The sequence below is a fragment of the Corvus moneduloides genome, unplaced genomic scaffold (assembly GCF_009650955.1).
Source record: "Corvus moneduloides isolate bCorMon1 unplaced genomic scaffold, bCorMon1.pri scaffold_9_arrow_ctg1, whole genome shotgun sequence".
NCBI classification, from domain to species: Eukaryota; Metazoa; Chordata; class Aves; order Passeriformes; family Corvidae; genus Corvus; species Corvus moneduloides.
Window position 1 is genome coordinate 327,836 of NW_022436940.1, and position 6,378 is coordinate 334,213.

The 6,378-nt window shown below is 47.8% G+C and overlaps 1 long non-coding RNA gene across 1 annotated transcript; it reads left to right on the top strand.

The window, feature by feature from the left end:
* Positions 1-754: 754 nt before the first annotated feature.
* Positions 755-5,448, top strand: LOC116439121. Its single transcript, XR_004238056.1, has 3 exons — positions 755-1,274; positions 2,238-2,458; positions 4,329-5,448. It is a non-coding gene; the product is annotated as an uncharacterized LOC116439121 (long non-coding RNA).
* The last annotated feature ends 930 nt before the right edge of the window (positions 5,449-6,378 follow it).

Sequence of the window (6,378 nt, forward strand, 5' to 3'; positions counted from 1 at the left end):
TAAATCCCTGCACCAGCCTGGCTGAGAGAAAAATTTCACAACACTAAAAGTATTTCTTTCACCAGAAGTGAGGATTCCACCTAGGTGGGGTTGGATCTTATCACCAGGACATTTGCACCATGACGACTTGATCACCACACTCTGATATCTACATCGCATCTGATAAGGAACCGGACATTCCGGGAACTAAAAATAACTGTTCCAGGAACCAGAGATGGCCCATCCATCAGCAGAAATGGCCCACTCATCACCCAGGATGGACAATTCATCAGACCCAGGAAAGGCTTTGTGCAGCCCAACTCCGGGACAAGAAAACTTCATGAAGAGGAGAAGAATAGAATTAATTCGGACTCTGCCCAAAAACTGTGTAAGAAGGGACCAGCCGAAGCAGCACTTGTGAACTTGGGAGGTCTGGTGCGATAGAGATCAGATCTATGCGTGTTCACCCAGCTCCGACCCCGGGCTCCGTGCTGTTTCTCTCGATCGTGGCGTTTGAAACCGATATTTCGGTGGCATAATAAATGTCATTTCTTTATTAATTTTGATTCGGCAATTTTGTTTATCACATTATGGTGACCCCGACGTGATACGATTTGGGGTATCGCGGACCCCTCTTTCAGTCAGGAGGCGCCCTGCTAATTTTTCTAGCGGCCGGGCCGGACAGGGGATCCCGCGGACCAATCGTATCAACGAACCTAATTTAAAGTAGCATCTCGATCGAGAAAAGGAAATAAAACAAGCTCTCAGGGAACTCGGGGGGGACCCAGGGTGGGATCCCCGGAGCCGCGGCAGGGTAATTCACTCATAAAAATCTACGTGCACGAAGAATCCACGCAGGAAAACGGACCGTAAGTATTGCGTGGTTGAGTGAGGGCGACCGAGCGTGTGTGTGAGACGTGATATTGTCACAAAGCGAGTGTGGGCCCCACGATCGCAGTTCCTCTCTCCCGCGAGGGAAGAGGTCGGTCACGGGGGAAGCCAAAGAAAAACCTAATTCTTTTCCACACGTCAAGCCCGAATAAATCGAGAAATTCGGGGGATCGGTCGCAGGATGGCTAGGGGGAAGGGTACGTCCTTTATCGAGTTCAAGGACTGGTAAGCCCCCCAGTCTCGGACATATTTAGTCCAGGTAAAAGTCAGAACTTCGAGAGCAGTTACCGGAGGAAAACCCCCAGACCGGTCCTCTGCGAGGGCTACTATACCGGTAACAGATTAAATACAAATTCGAAACGGTACCGAATTCAGGAACTTAGAGGACTCTGCGCAAAGTCCAGGTAAGAAGTAATTTTTTTCTCTCTCTTTAAGATGAAACAGAAAAAGAGTAAAATGCCGAGAAAACCCCAAGAAGAATCAGGGGGTGGGAAGGAACAAGGGATACCTGAAATCCCGAGAAATAGTCCCTAGGCTGGAACATTGTGGGGACTGTCCCGAAGCATTGCCCCCCCCCAGCCCCGAGCCCAGGCTCCTGTTGCGCCGCCGCTCCCGGAGCCCGAGGTCCCGCCTGTCCCGGCTCTCAGGCACCGCCCGCGGCTCCGCCGCTTGTCCCAGCGGCTGCAGCTCCGCCGGTGGCCCCGGTGTTCCCGCCGCCCCCTCCAGCCCCTGCGGGTCCGGCGGCAGCCCAGCATCCCCTTACGGCCTCCTGCCCGTGCCCCTGCCCCGGCCCCGGTGGTAGCCCCAGTCTCGGCTCCGGCCCCGGTCCCGATGTCCGCGGCCGTTCCGCCGGCCCCTGCCCCCGCTGCATTGTCTGACACAGCTCCATTGAACCCGGCTGCGGCCCCACGGGCTGCGCCGGGCCAGCCAGCAGCAGAGTTCTGCCGCCGTGGCTGCTGTGGACCTGTGCAGAGGGTCCACGCCGGGCTCTGGTGTCCATCAGAGGAGCTTGTCCCCTTGCCAGTTCCAGCGGCACTTCCCGCTTATCCCCCCCTCTCCTGGAAGAGTCAGCCCCGGAGAGGATCCTCACCTCCTACCCCCCCTCCCTCCCTCGCCTGCACCGCTCCCCTGGCAACGAACGCTTCTGCCGTTTCTCTTAAAGGAGAAGCAAACACCAAAGTTTGAGCAGATCTCAAATATTTAGCACACAAGAAGAAAAAGGGGTTGATTCATGGGAGAAGGATGAAAGATGAGAAAATCTTTCAGGACGTCTAGTACTGTCAGAGGCTTCTCAATTTTAAGATCCAGGAAGCCCTTGATAAAATTAGAAGTCGGACCCTTAAAGCAAGAACTTAATTTTTTTGTAGACTCGGGAGCTGAACAAACCACCGTTCAGTGACTGCCGAGTGGATGTACAAGAAGCAAAGATACCCCGACGGTGGTCGGAGAAAAAGAGGATTCCTTTAAGGTCCCGGTTATTAAAAATGTAGAGTTCGAATCTGAAACCAGGACATGCCTAGGGAATGTTTTGTTGATTGAAGAGGCGAACTACAATTTGTTAGGAAGAGATTTGATGGTGGCTTTGGAGGTAAGCTTGATTTTTCAGGAGGCACAGGGTTAAACAATATCCTCTTCCTATAGAAGGGAGAAAGGGACTAAAGCAAGTAATAGCTGGGGTGCTGTTCCCCACGGTCCCCTAATCTGTGCACTTTGCTGGGTGGCACCCCCTCTCAGATACCTGGTATAGTGTGGTAGACTTGAGAGGTGCCTTTTGGACTTGTACTCTGGCAGAGGAGAGCTGGGATTGTTTCCCTTTTCGGTGGGGGGATCTGGGAACCTGCTGGGGGCAGCGGCTCGGGTGAGCCTCCTTGCCTCAGGGGTTTGTGGACTCACCGAGCTTGTTTGGTCGGGCTCTTGAGCAAGTGCTCAGCTGGTTTTGTTCGGAGAGCCAGGCTGCCTCAGTGCGTGAATAGCTTGCTGGTGGCTGGACCAGCAGAAAGGGATGTGAAAAAAAAAGCCACTATAAGGTTGTTAAATTTCTTAGGAGACAAGGGGTTAAAAGTCTCCAAATCAAAACCCCAGTTCACTGAACCCGAGGTAGAATACCTGGGACATTGGCTAACGGAAGAAAAAAAAAAAAAGAAAACAGGGGGAATTATTTTTACAGACCAAGTATGCATTTGGTGTGGTACACACTTTTGGGGAAATTTGGGAAGAGGGTTAATTAACACCAGAGGGAGAGGATTAATCCCTGGGGAAATAATAAAAACAGATCCTGAAAGCTGTCAGGGAGCCAGAGGCGATCTCAATAGTGCATGTTAAGGGACACCAGACTGGGATGCAGTTCCGGACCCGAGGGAATAATCTAGCTGATAAAGAAGCAAAAAACGCAGCATTATTAAAGGTAAGTACCCCAGAGGTCGAGCAAGGAGAATCCAGAGAATAGCCCCCACGACCCTCCAAAAAGGAGATTGAAGACTACCTAAAAATAGGAGCCAAACAAGAAAAAGGTAAGTGGAGGTTACCGGATGGGAGGGAGCTGCTGTCAAAGGAATACAGTAGAGAAATTCTAAAAAGACTGCACCAGCAAACTCATTGGGGGGCAAGGGCCCTAGCAGATCAATTTTTTAAATTTTTCGGATGTAAGGGTATTTATGAATTAGCAAAGCAAGAGGTACAGGGGTGCATGATATGCCAGAGAATAAAACTGGGCTAACTCCCGGCAGGCAGTACTGGGAAGTCGTCCTGCTGCTCATTGGCCTTTTGAAAGGATCCAAATAGATTTTACTGAGCTTCCTACAGTCGGAAGATATGAAAATTTGTTGGTATTAGTTGATAAACTAACCCACTGGGTGGAGGCTTTCCCTACCTCAAGGGCAACAGCCCAGACAATCTCAAAGATATTATTAGAAGAAATTATACCCCAATATGGTATAATAGACTACATAGATTCAGATCAAAGGACACATTTCACCTCTAAAATTATTAAGCAATTGGCCGAGGCACTAGGGATTCGATGGCAATATCACACCCGTTGGCACCCTCCAAGCTCAGGGCAGGTCGAGAGAATGAACCAAACTCTAAAAAATTATCAAAATTAATGTAAGAAACAAAAATGTCCTGGATAAAGTGTCTTCCCTTAGCCCTCCTAAACATCCAAATTATGCCACACTCAGAGACAGGGCTGTCACCCTTTGAGATGCTGTATGGGATGCCTTATGAACACGGAATGCCAGTAGGGCATCCTGGGATAGAGGATGGACAAATCCATCCTTATCTGACAGCAATCAATAAAAATTTACGGGAGTTAAGGAAATGTGGGCTGGCGACACAACATTCCCCCCTGGGATTTGCTATCCACAAGGTACAGCCGGGGGACAAAGTTCTTATAAAAACATGGAAGGAAACCCCTCTCACTCCTCACTGGGAGGGTCCATTTCTTGTCCTCCTCACTACAGACGCCGCAATTCGGACGGCAGAGAAAGGCTGGACACACGCTTCTCGAGTGAAGAAAATCAAAGTCCAGGAAGGAACACCTGAGTGGAGGATCACCTCTTCACCAGGAGATTTAAAAATAAAATTTCACAGACCCAACAAATGACCGGAAGGGATCAGATAAGTTGTAATGTAATTGGTTGTGAATGTTATCCCTTTGTCTCTTTCAAGTGTGAATATTGTAAGGAAATTTGGGTTGCTCACTGTCACAGAGGAGATAAGCCCAGAGGCCCGTGTACAAAGGGTTTGGAGGAGGAGCAAGACCTGACTAGCCAATACTTAACCCTTGCTACTGACGTAGGGAAATTGGAACTAGATTCCCCTGAGTGGTACGCCATATATAAATAGGGGGTCAGGGGAAAACTGGATGCACAAGCAGAAATTCTAACAGTTGAGTGCCGGAAAAACAATCAAAAGTATCTTGCAGATCAAACACAATAAAGCTCTCTAGGTGGAACGTATAGAAGAAAAGGTATGCTATTCGGTCCAGCCATAGGACTCCAGAAGAATATTCCTGCTGCCAAGAAGATGGCTTACCTCGCCACTGGCTGCACTCCAGTGGGCGAAGGCAAAGGCAGAGGGATACACCTATGGGGGTTCCTGATGGTTCTGAGCCTGACCATATGCCTAACACATAGTACACCACTAGAGGGTTTGTCCCCCAGAGAGGGCCAAAAAGCTGACAGTCTTTGCGAACTGTGTCAGCAGGTCCTCCTGGAGGAACAGGAGACACATCAGAGCCCAGAGAACTGCAAGGGAAATGGCAAACATTGTGATCTGAATGGCACTCAATTTCAAATTTGTGAATTAGAAGGAAAAATGAAATGCTTATCTCAAAATGCAAGGTTTAAGAAAAGGAAGTCAGAAGCTCCTCCTTTCAAAACTAGAAACCAATACTATAAGAGACATAAGAGAAATCTAGACCAAATGCCGGTTTCAATCTGTGACCACTGTAATCATACTGTATGGGTTGGAGGGAAGAAAAAATCTATCTCCGTAGCCTATTCCCAGATCAACAAATTATGTTATGATAATTCAAAATTAAGCATGTGCTTGATGGATGGAAAAACTTACTGGGTGGGGAAAAATTTAAGGTACGAAGACAGATCACCCCTTGGCAACGAACCAGTTATACTAGACCTCCGTGAGGAAAATGATGACAGGGCATGCTTGCAATATGATAACACCTTTTGCTTTTCTAAGAACAAGGATGGCATGGACCCAGAAAACACTATGAAACAGGTAACATTAGACCTCAAGAGACAAGAATCAGAAATAAGAAAAAAGAGAATAGAACAAGAGACACTATTGGCATTAAGCAAACAATACGACCTGCTAGAAAAGCAGTATAATGATTGGGAATGGCCAGCCCCTAACACTAACGTGTTCATAGAGTTAATGCAAGAAATCGCTACTGAGTTAGGTTTATGCAACTGTTGGATATGTGGGGAGCTGAAATCAGCAGAAAAATGGCCTTGGAAGGGTAAAGGCTTAGCTCCAGAACAACTTCTAAAAAGAGATAAAAATCAGTTCTCAATGACTACACAGAGGCCTGAAGGTTGGATTCTAGACCCACGAGTAATAGGAATAATTTGCATCAGCAGGGAAGGAAGTGAATATACTGAGGTTGTGGGATACACTCCGTGTATATCCACCCTAGCAATATATTCAAATAACAAAAGTAAAATCTGGCAACCAGAACCCCCTGCAGGATATTGGAGTCAAGAAAGAAAAGCAAACTGTGATTGGAATAGTCGAGTTAACCTTTGCTGGAACAAACAATCTGGAGCTAACCCTTACCAATCCTTAGAGGACTTAAAAGAATAGTGGAGAGAACCAGCAAATACGAGAATAAAATGGAAAGCCCCTGATGGTATATACTGGATATGTGGCAAAAAGGCATACAGCAAACTGCCCAGCAAATGGAAAGGTTCATGCACTCTAGGTATGATTTGACCTTCTTTCTTTACACTCCCCAGATCAGAAAGTGGCCTGTTAGGAGCCCCTCTATAC